Source organism: Taeniopygia guttata, chromosome 2 (assembly GCF_048771995.1).
Source record: "Taeniopygia guttata chromosome 2, bTaeGut7.mat, whole genome shotgun sequence".
Classification (NCBI taxonomy): Eukaryota; Metazoa; Chordata; class Aves; order Passeriformes; family Estrildidae; genus Taeniopygia; species Taeniopygia guttata.
In genome coordinates this window covers 16,706,348-16,721,837 of record NC_133026.1, presented here as the reverse complement: position 1 = coordinate 16,721,837, position 15,490 = coordinate 16,706,348, and the positions used below count along the sequence as shown (strand labels likewise).

At 40.5% G+C, this 15,490-nt stretch overlaps 1 protein-coding gene across 13 annotated transcripts in view; it reads right to left on the bottom strand.

Annotated features, from left to right (window-relative positions):
- Window positions 1-15,490, bottom strand: part of ABI1 (abl interactor 1) — a 76,499-nt gene that overhangs the window by 34,634 nt on the left and 26,375 nt on the right. The window lies entirely within an intron of this gene.

Here is a 15,490-nt window from a genome sequence, read left to right as displayed (position 1 = left end):
AGCAGAGTGGGCACAACTGCATCAGTCACCCCTGTTCATCACTGTGCACACACATTTATTCCATGGGCATCTCCCCCAAAGTATGAGGCTGTACTGGCATTGGGAACTATCACCCTCAAGTCCATTGACTGGAAATTGTTTGAATACCCCAGCTGTGACCATACCAACTCAGTTACAGACCAAAACTGGTTAGTTTGGTGAGCATTTGCATCGTCCCAGTTCTTTAGCACGGACCCCTGGTTAAGTTAACCAACAACTGAGAAGCATATTAAAAAAACTGAAAGAAACTTTGACTCAAGTACTGCTCTGTTATGAGGGACTGGTGCAGTCAATCCTGTCTCTTAAGGTAGAAGACTGATGCAATCTTCTATCATGCCCAGTTAGCTATCAACTGTGTGACATTCAAGTCCCTAGTTAGCTTTGAACATATTTCATTTGAAGGCACAGTACTAAAAGCTTTATATTTCACTTATCTTTCACTTTCATAATAAAAAGGGGAGTGGCCTTTCTTACCATTCCCTCTTCAAGAGACGATTTCAAGACATTTTTACCAGCCTCTTGGACAGTAACCAGAATTAAATCTGCTAAAGCAGTGCCTTATCAATTTATCCGTCAATCCACAGAAGAAACCCAATGCTAGCAACAAGCAACAGTTACTAGAGGAAAAGAAAAAGGGAGATGCTTTTTCCAGTTCCCCAAATTCCTTTAAAAATATAAGGGTTTCAAGATCTTTTTATTTCACATAAACAATCCTCCAATACAATTTTCACCAAGCCTAATAGTTGCCTGAACACCACTACCTAAATTCATTTGAGAATCCTCAGAATATCCTGCCCTGCCATTTGAACCTGCACCATGAAATTAATGCTTCCTATCACTCTGAAGCATTTGGACATCTGATTTTCACCTTGTGTGTTTGCTTTGTATGAGATGCTGGCAACATAGGAGACAACTGAAACAGATTTAAGAGCTGTATTTCCAGAGCTGAAAACACAGCAATGTTTCTGGTAAGTTTACAGACAGAAGTTTCTCACACATTCTCTTCAGCATACAGACAAGTGACAACAGTAGGACAGGATCTCCAGAAAGCTTCATCTCCTGAAGTCCTGGTAAATCCAGGCCTCTTAAGGTAAAAGGCTAGAGGAGCCAGATAAGCCGTATCTCATGTAATCTGATATGCCACCTTCCTTTTCCTGCACAGAGGGCTCACATTCAAGAGCTTTTACAGATTGACACAACGAACTAAGGCCATCAACCCAGATATATACAGCAACTTTTACAGTCCATATAAAATGTTTATCACCAGCAGAGGGGGAAAGGCACTAGAGAGATCAAAGGAAAATTAATGAGAGAAATACAAAGTCCCACTTCCAGAAGTAACTCATACGTAAAGGTACACGTTCAGAATAGATTTCTATACATTATACATATATATATATATATATATATATATATAGAGAGAGAGAGAGAGAGAGAGAGAGAGAGAGATAGAGAGAGAGAGAGATAGAGAGAGAGAGAGAGAGAGAGAGAGAGAGAGGGACCTGTTCAGCTGAAGGATTATTTCTATAGATGCTTTTCAGAGTACCCTATTGGCAAATCTAGTCATGCATTCTGCTGTAGAGGCTGACCAGGAAGGGGACACAGGACAAGGACAAACCAGAGGGTCTGGGAGTGGGTACACAGCATTCTAGGACAAGAATCAGAGCAAAGAAACCAGCCCACTCATCCAAGAGCGAGACTTGAGTTCATGCCTGGTTTTTCTTTCCTGTTGCCAAGTGCAAATGGAAGGACTGCTATGGAGGATACATATTCAACCCTCAGACAGCACTGAAGAAGCTTCTCACATTATTCTCTTAATGGTTATTTCAGGCATGTTTATGGAAGAGGCTCATCAGATAAAATGGGGCATGTGACAGAAGCCAGTAGGTCCCACGTGTGAAATGCCACCTCACAGAATTAGGGTCTATGAATGAGAAACATTGGAGAGACACAAGAAGTCCCATCACACCCTCACCCCCAGCTCCCCACTTTCCCCAGATGAAAGGAAGATGATGTCAACACAGAGCATAAGGAAGGGAGGTCCACAGAGTATCTCTGGGAACAGGGAGAGGGATGTGGGAAGCAAGACTGGCAGATGGCAACTGAAGGCAAATAGAGTTTAAGTCCTACAGAGGAAGAGATTTTAGCAGCTCTAGAGAGGCCCTTATTATGGAAAGAAAACAGTTAAGACAACAGCCCTCCCTCCTCTCCGCTGCATTGGTGAAATGCCAGAAGCACTTTGCTAAAGTTCACATAAGCATGGGGGAAATGGAACTTCAAACATCTGGAGTATGGAGGTCAGACAGCGCTGCAGAAGCAGCTGGCCCCGCACGCAGGAGGCGGCTGTCTGCCAGGATGTCAGCGAGTGAAGAGGTGGGATGGGTCTGTGGCTAAAAGCAAAAGCCTGGAAAACAGCAGATTGAAATGCTATTCCTGGCTCTGCCAGACTTCCTGTGTTATGCCAAGCAAGGAGCTTTGCTGCTTGGGTTTGGAGCTGTGCACCTGCACCAGGAATAGACAGGGCACAGGTACAGGCAGCACTGCCACAACTGCCTGCTCTGGCCACAGTGACACTCAGTGACAGCCCAGATTTCTCTGTTAAACACTTTCCACTGATGTTTTAATTGCTAATGAAAGCACACAAGTGAGTTACAGATAACACTTCCTGTGCTTTGGCAAAACCTACTGTCAATTTTAACTATTTCAGCTAACTAAATGTACATACATGCATTATGAACATTATTAATTTAAAAAAAATACTAGCCCTCCAATGACCTGTGATACATGTTTATATGGAGTACAAGAAATTTTTTGTGTTATAGATAACTTTCTTTTCTTTCAAATGCAACTGCTATTTCAATATGTTCTTGAAGAGCTTGAGTATAATAAACAGATAGAAAAAAAATGCATCATTAAAGTGTAGGTCTCTGTGGGAAGACAGAAGTGGAGATGAGGCATTTATCTCCACTTGCCTCCTGAAGTCTATGGCTTTTCAGCAATGTCAGGAGTGGGGGAAGAAAAAGAAATAGCTTCCACAGTGTAATATATTCCCTGTTCTAACACAAAATCCCTGATCCCTCTAGAATATGGTTTCCAGTATTTGCAGGAGATGCAGCTGTGGCTGCACCCCACACCCCACCACTTCAGAAGCTGCATAACAGGAAGTACAGACCCAGCTCTGCATCAGATCAAAACTACAGCACATGGCAAATTAACAACTGGTAACCATTCACTTGAGTTTTACACTGCCACAAACGTCTTTCTGAATGTCAGTTCTTTAACTCAGTCCTTTCTCTGGCCCACCACGTCCCCTTCACCAAGACAGGATGCCAATAAGAGAACTCTCAAGTTACACCCCCTCTCCTTTAGTGCTCTACAAAGTCAACTGAACAGACATTTCAATGCTTAACTAACACCAGTTGCTGATTAAAACCAGTCTTTAAATTGGAAGACACTTCAAAAGAGAAGTGCTTCAACAGTACAATCTTATGGATTTTTGACAGAACAACATTTGGGATGTGTAGTCACGTTACATTTGTATTCAGCCCTAAAAAGCACAAAAAGCAGATAAATGCTTTTGATTATGCAAAGTCAAAATTCCAGTTGTATGTGTAAGTGTATTTCAGTCTGTGAAATTAGATATCAGTAACTTCAAATTATTTTTTTCTGGGTATTCCTGAAGACTAAGTCAATTCAAAAGAAAAAAAGAAGAAAAAGGAATATGCTTATGCAAGCTGCCACATAAGAGTTCCAGCATTTTAAAGTAGCTGATTAAGTCCCTCTTTTCCTTACTGGAAGCAATGCACTTGTCTAGAATTAAACAAAACATACAAACCTAAATATAGTTTTAACTGTAGGAAAGCACAACAGAAAGGAAAATTTAAACAGCTTCTTCAGTAGTTTGGACTCACTAAAGAACCACCATGGGAGTAGAACAAAACTGTATGTCAAACGAAAAGCATTTTGTGTGCCAAAAAAAGCAACTTCATAGGAGATGAACATGTGCAATTGCAAAGAGCACTGCAGGTGGCTGAAAAGGAAACCAACTAAAAAAAGCCTATGAAAAATAACTCAACAGAACAAGTCTGAATTTTCTGAAAGTTTGTCTGAGGTAAGAGGCTGATAAAGCTGTAACAATGATGAGTCAGAATGTTCATGCCTGAACAACAAATAAAAAAAAGCCCAAAGCCCAATACCTCACATTTAGTTTTAAGTTGGCAAGTCAAATTGCAAAAAGCATGGAAAAGAACACACGCCAAGAGAAAGTGAGCTAATATTGCCTTAGCCTTAATGTATCACCTCTTCAGTGCTTTACTTAATCAGCTCTAAAAGCAAAAATAAAATATTTTCCAATAATAAAGGTTATGTTACGTGGATGAGATAGTGGATTTATTGTATATTTCAAAATAATTATTATGCTAAAAAATAACAAAACTCACACATAAAATCTATTCTCATTTATCACATGTATTTACTTCAAAGTGGTCTGGATTAATTTTCAGACACATACTTTTCTTAAAACAAGAAAATCCCAACCAACAAATGACCTAAAACCAACCAAAAAAAAAAAAAAATACACAGACCTACACAAACACATGCACAAAAACGCCTCTCCCAAGCACCTCCCTTCTCTACATGAATTCAGGGCCTATGAGATGTCTAAGGCTGACAATTCTAAGAGAGACTGTTTCCCCCACACATAAAAAAGGACAACACATGTTGGAATGATGATGGATATCCTTTAGCTACCTGCAGACATAGTTTGATTACAAACCACCCAAGGCACAATGTTCCTTCTATCCCTCTTTGATCATATGCCATCAGATGGCCGTGATACAAGCTAGTGGAACATGTGCTGGTTTTCAGCTGGCTCAACACTGCGCCAGGAGTAACTCATGAGTATTAATTCAACAGCCAGCACGTGGCTAAAGGCCACACTATCTACACCACAAACCCTCTTGGATTAGTGCCACAAACACAGTTTACCCTACATTAAATGTCTATTTCTCATTTCCTAAATGTTCAAGGGTTGAATAATCTACTTTGTCCAGAAAAGAACTACTAAATTTCTGGACTTTTAAAAGATATTTTTAATAAAAAAGTAGGCAAGATGCTACAGCAAGCAACTTTGTTGTAGCACTACAAAGTGCTACTCCAATGGAGTGAAAATCAACAACAAGGATTTGTTTCCTCTTGTCCCCGTGCCCATCAGTAAAATAGGTGGCAGGAACAATCCTCAGCCATTATAGATTCCAATCTAAAAGTTTTCAGTACACATATTTTACTTTAAAGTTCACTTACTACTCATACCACCATCTTCTGCATATTATTGTAGCAAAGAGCTCTTCCATCTCCCTTGAATACCAAAACAAGTTTCTGGCTTTCATTTTCAAAGACAAACATAGCACAAAACAGATCAACTTCCTTATGCTGCCTGTCCTTTCTCAAACCCCCTTCAGCAAGAAGGTACATCAACAAAGGACAAGATTAGAAGCATCATGAACTTCCATCAGCTCAAACTTAGGACACTCAAGCTAAAAAGGAGAGTTGACAAAAATTCCGTCATATGTTTCCTAGAACTGCGCTACAGTTTTGGACTGAGTCATACAGACTTCTTGCAATTTGGGATATATTAAGTAAAAGCAGAAGACAGACAAGCAAATCACAGGCATCTATGATGTTTACCAGTCTAACAGGGTGGGAAGGAAGGGCCAAGGCAGAGATGGAATTGCTAAAGCTGCTCTAATTCTCCATTGCCATTTTTATTTCCACACACAACTCAAACAGGAAGTTGCACATTGTTTCTGTAAATGGATTTCCCTTAGCCTCCCAACTCTTGGCCATGACCAATGTGAAATACCACAGTTCCATCTCTGGTAACATCCAGATGTCCTCAGAAGTCCCAGCAGCCCTCACCCCATACTGAGACACAACCTTATCCACCCTAAACTTTTTCTAACCAAAAAGTTAGAAGGCAGGGCCTACTGGCAGAGGGAGCCTGGCCCACAAAGAAGCTGTGCCATAATTCAACCCCTCCACCAGGATCACATCTCAGGCTTGTACATGCACACACCCAAAACTGAGATCTTGACTTCATCCTGTGCAAGAGCATCTAAAACAAACACTGCAGCCTGATGGCAGGTTAAGAGACAGTAGAAGTCTTGAAGAGAAGTCTTAGTATACGCTCAGGGATGCAGGCACACCACTGTGTCCCTGCTGCTGAATGTATCATCCTACTATTGCTACAGTCAATTCATTAGACTGATAATGTGCTCAGAAATCAGCAATTTCCACTGTGCAGTTATTAGCATATTGATTAAATATGATTGCAAACACTTGGGGAGAAGCAGAGCATTAGCCACTGAAGAAGACAGAGACTGAAGCCAGTCAAAGAAGCAGCTGGAAGTCTGCAGTTTTCAAGACCTTGTCTTCAGGACAATTGAGCCCACAGTTCAGGGAATAGGGGGCAGGGAACAAAACACTGTTTGTCACAAGATAATGGTAGGAAAAAGAAGACTGGCCATCTCCTGCTGTCACTTTAGGCAGAAGTTATATATATGCTACACAAATATTGACCATTGAAATATTTACAGCTAACTGAGAGAGGCAGAGAAGTGCCCTGGTGAGGATGCTCCAAACACCACGGCAGGTTGTAAGCCTGCGAAAGGCACTACAGAGTTTTAGGAGGCAGTTCTTCCACATCACAGTAACAACCACCACAGACATGCACACAACTGGACACTGACCTGGGCAGTGCTGGACAGCTAAACACACACTGAGAGTCACTGAATACCTGCGAGAAACCTGAGTGCACCAGAGAGTGGTGGGATCAATAGACCACTACCTCAGTCAGGGAGGGAAGTGCTGCTGAGCTCCCCAAGAGATGAAGGAGTACATCACAACACTATTTAATGGGCTACAAGAAAGACAGCTGGGCAAACTTCTGTGGCCTGCCTTCCCCCACTGTTTTGGTAGGGTCTGGGGAGGTCAATGTACTTTTTGGATTTAAACTGTGTATATCCATTCAGCAATGCAGAGTGTATTTACTCCCAGAAGTATACAGCTAACATAAACAACAACTACACATTTGTTTTAAGAGCTACCACAACTAAGGAATCTCGGCAAATGGGAAGGAGGGGAAAAGTACACAGGAAAATCATCCAAATAAGATCTGCAGACTGCTCACAATCTGTTTTCCCAGGATGTTTGCTTAAGTCACATAATTGTTTGCAGAACCTCTGCTTTCTAAAAATGCATTTGGAAAAATTCATTCCACATTTTCTTAAACCAGTTTCTACTGATTAGATGATGCTTTTCATATTCTCAAAGTCATTATCCAATAGTGACCAGTCAGCAGCATTCTCTTAAAACATATTCTAGGCAAACGTTTCACATGAAAATCAGTATTTTAAAAGTTTTCCAAATAATTTTTTAAATGTCAGATATATTTAGTCCAAGTATTTAAGCCACCTCTATTAGAGAGCACCTCTGAAGAAATGTTTGCATTGACTGAAGGACTACACACATTAATGCAGCTCAAGGAAATACCGACTTAAAGTTATTGAGTTGAAAATAAGATCAGTAACTTGGAGTTGTGGTCCCCTCACTCTCCTTTTGCTTCCACGTCTGGAGGTCTAGAAGTATGAAGCTAACTGGGAATGAAGCTTGATATTCTTGCTGCCGGCCCAGGGGCACACTGCACTGCAGGAGGAATTTGCTGCTTAAAGCAGCAAAATCCCCAGTGATTGAACTTGAGTTTTGCTCAGTGAGAGCTTATGGAAACCATCCCCCACTTCCTGAGCTTTTTGTCATTTATTCATGTGCCACAGCCTGAGCTCAGAAAAGTGAAAAACTTGTTATTTTAACCAAAGCACCATGAACACCCCCAGAAATTCTCTCCTCCAATTTTAGCATTCCGATTCCAGAGTAACATCAAACACAACCACTACATCATGAGTGCTTTGAAACTGTAATAGATGCAGCACTTCTGAGGCCAGCTGTCATGCTACCATCAAAATAAGGCACTAGTAGACATATCTACAGGTCTGAATACCATCCATAACACAAAACCAGATATGCTTAATTACACATCAGGTTAGGAGGAGGCTAAAGCAGGGATATGGAAATGGTGTGATGGCCATCCTCAGTGTGAAGAGTGGAACAAATAAAATAAAGGATCACCTGGCTCCTATCAGCTTATAGGTGATATAACCCTATCAGTGCTGGCTGTTAACATGAGATTTAGAATGCATGAGGAAACTAAATCAAAAGACAGTGACACAGGTAAGAAACTAGATAGCTGAGAAAGGTTAATTTGTTTCAGGTCTTTTGACTGGACTTCTCTCTCGACTTTAATGACTCAATTACATGAGGTTAGAACATTTCTGCTATGATTTGGTGGTTCTTCCATTTTACAAATTGAGATTGTCCTCAATTACTTCAGCATCTCGCTCATCACCACAGCAGGCAAAAAGCGCCATGAGATGGAGTACTGAAATAACATAATATTTCTACCATTCTTCCACTCTCAGAAGCCATAATCTGCCAAGATACATATGCAGGTCAACTGCGTAATTTCAAGTTAAGTTTTAACTAAAAGAAATTCAATAACTATTTAGAGGAATACACAAATTGCTAATCTACAACAACAAGCATTTTACTAGCTTATCATACATTACCTATGAGCTATTAAAAAGCAAAAAATATGTACCCTGCTCAAAAACTTCAGTTAGCACCATTTTCAGCCTAGCTTAGGTGACAAGTCTTTTCCACAGTAGAATTCATCTTTTCTGCTCCTGTACTGCAGGAGTCGAATGGCATCTGGCCATTACTGCATCTTGCTCAATACTTGACTTAACAACACACGTAAGAAAATCCTATAAATGGACAAAGAAGGATCAGCTTCCCAAAGACAATGTTTATCTTCTTTCCAGTCTGATAAAGGTTGATTTGTGGTTTGAAGGCTTATCTTGCAATGTTATAAAGCCTAGTTTTGAACACCGTTCAAAAATAATAACTTTAAATGGAAAAAATAATCCTGTAAGACAGAGTTCAACATGCAAGCAGAAATTCCTATGTTCAAATCAAGTCTTTCAGTCATTATTCAATTCCCTTGTTTTTATATTTTCAAATGATGGCCCAACTGACTTTTCCTGAAGCAATTATATGCTTTATTATTTTCATCATGACCCCTCTCAACTCTATGGTCCCCATCCTACTCGTTCTTACTTTATATTTAGAAGCATTTTTAATCATACACTTGCTGCTCCTGGTCTTGCCACATGGAATAATTTGAGATAGCATGACAAGATCAGGTTGATTATTATTTTTCTCTTGCAAGAAAGGAGAAAGAAGCCAGTAAAGAAATAGCAAGCTGTGCTTCAGTCCTGGGCTGAGACCATGCTGAATTGTACCATTGGATCCATTGTAAATAATCATCCTAGGACAACGTGTGAGGAGAAGAAGCAAATGCTTTTAGGCATGAACAGGTAAAGCTGTATTAAACATTAGCACTTATACAAGGATACAATCATTAAGAAGTCACAGGTACTCAGCAGATTTTCAAAGAGAAAGCAAACAATATACAAAATCATCACAATCAAGATGTGATTCTGTGGTAACATTTTTACGACCATAAGATAAAATTAGGTACAATATTAGACAAAATTATTAAATAATGTAACTATTGGTTGGTACCAGAACTTAATATTAGAGAGCAAAATGACAGCTTTAGCAATCTATATTTTGGAATTGAGGAAGAGGCACACATACTTTCACGCTGGTTACATCTACGTGCATAGTAAATATTCCAAATGGGAATGACTGAAATAGCAAATTATGGCTTTAGCTAATTGTCACTCCAAATGTGCTCATTCAAAACACATTCTGTGGTTTGTCAAGAAAAAAAACCTATATAGAGTACAGCTTTTAAGTAAACAAATTTACAGGTGTATTTCCATTATGGCCACAATGCCCTCTCTGTGATGGCACTTGCAGCAGGGTCAGGGAAGAAATAACAATATTCTCCAGCAAAATAAGTTGTCCCAAATAATGTTCAGGGTAACCTATTTAGGTCTTTAGCCATAAATTATATCACCCAACACCATTTCACATTTTTTTGCAGTAAAGGGAAACTTCCCTTTGTGGTCTGTGACTGCCCCAGAAATGCAGAGATGATGCTGGGGAAGGGAAGGGATTCCCACTGGGGCTCCAGAGCCATACAACAAGTGTTTTGTAGGATTAATATAGTTGGACAGATTTTCACACTTCATACACACTTTTTCAAAGCTACAAAAAACCAAGCTTTAGAAGCTTGGTTTTTTTTGTCCCAGCTTTAGAAGCCACCAGGTAATTTCATAGACTCGCATGAACTAATAAAGTGTTCTCTGTGTGTGTATATATATATATACACACACATATATATATGTGTGTGTCTGTGTATATATGTATATATGTGTTTATATATATGTCTAAATATATAATATATGAGACCTGTAAGGGGGCTTTTACCATACATGCATAACATATATCAATGGGTCCCAAAAGGCTGCTAATAAAGAGAATAAAGTCAAACCAGCAGCAGCATAAAAAATGGCACTATTATTATTGGCTGATAAACACTCATGTGAATTATAACTTGGTTTTCCACCTGCAGATAAAAGCTAACTAAGCACTTATAACGAGCCAGTAGAAAACACTAAGCAATTCCTATATGAATGGCACAAGAATTCCAGCCACAAGCACCCAGCAGGATTTGTTCTTGTGCTTAACTGGCAGCTTCAGCAATGCTGTACAATGAATGCTGCTGCTCATCTTCTTCACAGTAAGCTTCTTGTACTTGTTTTTCCCCTCCATTTCCCCAAAAAGAGTCAGGTAAAGCACACCACTACCCAGATACCACAAAACCCAACATTCCAAATAGTTGCACTGAATGGCATAGGTACAACAACTGAGTAAATGCTTTGGTAGCTGGCTGCCTGCTGTTTTATTAGGCACAATGTTCTTATCATCTCATACACTGCATTTATGCAATTAAAACATTGACAGAGATGAAACTTTAATTTGATGTCAACCAGGAATTATTCATATGTGAAGACTGGTGGTTTACTAAGACTTGAGACAGAAGGAAAATCAATTTCAGGCACCAAGCTAATCAGATGCATATGAAGAAAAAAACAACAAGACTCCTTGGAAAGTCTAATATGTGACTTCATATCAGGTTAGTGACGCATTTTGTCTGTGTGGTGTATCTCCCAGATATGAGAGATTTTCATTAAAAAGACTGCACAAACACTGATGACTCCTTTGTTACACAAAATTGTCAAAAAGGCCTTTCAGAGTCATGCTCACAATCCTGGATTTTTGGCTTTGATTTCAGAAAACAAGAGGCTGCATCAGGCTTCTTAATTTAGTATTTAATGAGGTATCTAGAGCTTACAATAAAATAACCACTGAGCAGAAAGAAGGTTTTAATGGTCTAAAACACATTGAAAACTATGCATTCCTACTGTCCTTCTAACAGACAGTGAAATGGAAATAAGCATATGAAGGAATTAATGACAGTCAATGGCTATTAAAGTAAGCAACTTTGCTCATTCCCCAAAAATATGTTCAAAACCCTGCATTCCACAGGGGAAAAAAAAAGCGTACAACAAAAGTTTCTGGTTCAGTTTCTTCTTCATCAAAGCAACTGCTCTTCCCCATCACAGAAAGGCTGACATTGTGGTTGCTCTCTCATAGGTGTTCATAACTAAGTATCTTGGGAGGACTGCTTTGATTTGTTTGCTGGTAATGTGCTGGGGTTTTCTTTTTGACTGCATCAGCTGAACTGCACAGGGATTATGGACATCCTATATGCATTCATTTGTGGACATGAAGGGAATTTCTCAGCTGAGTGGCTGACAAGGCAACTCTTACACATTATACTTTTTCTGAGCAATTCATATATACCATGTAGAAGCTGATATGCACAAAGTTGACAACAATTTTCATAAGCAGACAGATAAACAGAGCAAGCACAGCACAACTTCTTGGAGCCTTGGCCTCTATCAGGGAGCAAACAGGAAGAACAGGATGAGAAGCAAAGGCCAGAGATAACTGTCAGCACTTTATTAGGAGAGAGAACGTCACCCAAGGCAAGCTTAATCTAAACAAAAGGTGCAAGTTTCTTGCCATATTTAGAGTACTTGTGGCTGCTGACAGGCACGGGCAGTCCAAGAGAACCAGACAGAAGAAATATCTTTCTAATATATACAACATTGGATGATGCACTAGTTCCTGCTGATTCTTTTGGTCTCTCCACACAATTCTGGATGTGTGGAAAGATTGGATGGAAGTGGAGCTTACAACATTTGTAGATATGTGATGGCAGCTTCTCCCCTGACTTTGTCATTAGCTCCCCCCCATCACCAATTAGTTCCCATAACTTATCATATGCCTTTCAAGGACACAAGTCAGCTTTTTTGATACATCCAGCTGCTGCAGTGTAATACCAAAAAGAGTCATGGCAGAGATCCAGTGTTGCATTACACTCCAAAATAAAAAGGCTTTTCCCAGCTCCATGTACTAATCTGCCAAGCTTCAGCTTATGCCTGGCTGTTTAACATTACACTGCCACTATCAGGTAAAAGACTAACTGCAGAGACAGAAACAGACTTAAGTACTACTAGGCTACCATAACATCACTGCTTTGCTTTTTCTTTATCTGACTAAACTAACACGACTCCTTCAACCTCTCCTTGTAGACTGCATGCTCCATGCCCCTGACCATCTCTGCATCCCTGTCTGCTCCCTAAATCATTCTTGAACAATGCAGAGGTGACAAAAAAAAAAAAAAAAACACAAAAAAAACCCCAAAAAAACCAGCAGCACTCCAGATGAAATTGCATCACTGCCTTTCAGCCACAATCCACACTACTTCACTTATTCAGATAGCCTTGTGGTGTTGGCTCATGCCCAGCACAGCACCCCATCAGCACACCAGCTCCTTTCCAACCCATTACTACGTACATAGTCACCTCCCAGTGCATACAAATGCACGCTGGGCCCTACCCTAGGGTGTAGGACCTTGCACTTTGCCCAGTTTGCCAAGGGTTTTGCTGGTTCAATAAGAGTACTGTGTACTGAAGCTGTGCCATTCAGTGTATGAATCACCCTTCCTAACTTAGAGTTAGTTCCAGATTCGTTGAGGATATATTTTATGTTCTGAATGGCCTCCAAAGAATGTTCTGAACACTGTGGGCTCCAGTACTGACCCTACTTGTGAGTAGCAGCCAACCATTCGCTAGTTCTGGCTAATCTTCTCTCCAATTAACAGTCCTTCCATCTAGCCCATATGTTCTTCAGGTCAGACACAAAATGTCAGGGGTCTAAGCATTTACTTATTTTTAATGAGGCAACTTCAGCATAGAAGTACCTGGACAGCTGTACTTTGGAAGCACAGTCACCATTAAGAGGACCTGGAAAGGTCTTTTGCTCCCATCCATAAGTGTACTAAAATACTTCACATGATTGCTGGTTTCTAGGCATGACCATCCACATTCATCAGCAGATTTGTCACATTTTCTACCATGTTTCTACTTCTTGGCTTTCAAACATGAATTAAACTGTGTTGTGATCATACACCACAATCCCTAAATGCAGTATCACATTAATCCAAAGTATACACACACTCTGAAAGCTCTTTCACACAAAGACTCCATCATAAAAAGTCACCACTGTACCTGCACTGCCTTTTACCTCTTCAAACACCAGAGACAGGCTGAGCATGCAACAGCTCTTGTGCTCCTCTTCCCTGTCAAACACCAACTTGCTACTACTTTGGAGCTCACCCCTGACAGCCTCAGAACATGGTCAACAGGACTTCCCTGAAACCTAATCCACATCAGTCCTGACTGGTAGCTAACCCAATGGAAAGGCCTTAATATTTGGGATTGTCTATGTGTGATTCAACACAGCTGTAGCCGTAGGATTCAGAAATCCTACAAGAAGACATCTGTGTATCTGCACTGTTGTCCTGACTTTACCTATACAACCATGTCATAGCAACATAAGGCATTTGGCTTTCTGCTTGCATACAGCACTTGAATTACACATGCAATTAATTAGACATGGACAGTAACAGACAAGAGTCTTCTGAACTAATTCAGGGAAGTTTTTAAATTATTCTTTTAGTTCTAAAAGCTTGTAACTTTAAATGGTAACAAAGGCTGTGTGTGTATTATTTTTGCTGAGAGTGATGTTTTCAGAATGCATTTTTTTGCAATAGTCCCTATTTCACATTACAGGAGAGCTTCAGATGCAAAAGAAAATCTTCACACTGAATGTTTAAAGAAATTATAATTTCTTTAAAAGGAGACTATTGCTTCCTTCATGCTTGTATTTAAATACTGAGCTATTTAAAAATTGTTTATGTAGAGGGGGGAAAAAAAAGGAATAGTTGCTATACCCAGTGCTGCAGCTCTGACATAAACATGAGCGCTGATCTGTTACATTTTTCAGTTTTGACACAGTAAACAAAGATGCCCCTGTCAACCTCTCTCCTCTGAGAAATCTGGCTGTTCCATCTTCCTTCTCTTCAACTTTATGGAAATTAAGCAGCAAAAAAATGTATCTTAAAGTACATGTTTTAAGTCAACTTTCATTTCCGAGAAGAGAAGAGGAGAGCTCTCAAGACAACCAAGAAACAGTGCTGAGTACAGAGGGATGATCACTTCCCTAGTCCTACTGGCCACATTACTTCTGATACAGGCCAGGATGGCACTGGGGTCTTGGCCACCTGGGCACATGCTGCAGCAGGTTCAGCTTCTGTTGACCAATACCCCCCAGCCCTTTTCTGCTGGGCAGCTTCCCAGATACTTCTCCAAGCCTGGAATGCTGCATGGAGCTGTTGTAGTCCAACTGCAGCGCCTGGCACTTTGTCTTGTTGAACTTTCAGACCTTTAGCCTCTTCCAGCCTGTCCAGATCCCTGTTCAGAGCCTTCCTGCCCTCCAGCAGATCAATACTTCCATCCCTCTTGCTGTGTCTGCAAACTGACAGAGGGTGCTCTCAATCCCCTCATCCAGATCATGGATTAAACAGGACCAGCCCCAATACCAAGCCCTGGGGAACACCACTGGTGACCACTGACAAGCTGGATGTAGCTCCATTCACCAACACTTCTGGGCTTGCCCATCTCTACAGTTTTCTACTCAGCAAAGAGCCCACCCATCCAAACCATGGACAGCCAGTTTCTCCAGGAAATGCTGTGGGAAATGGTGTCAAACGCTTTACTCATGTCCAGGTAGACATATCCACAGCTCCTCGCTCATCCACTAAGTGGGTCTCCTTTGTCATGGAAGGGGATCAGGTTGGTCAAGCAGGACTTGCCTTCACAAACACATCCTGGCTGGGCCTGATTCCCTGGTTTCATGTGTCACGTGCCAGCACACAAGATGATGCATTCCAAGACCT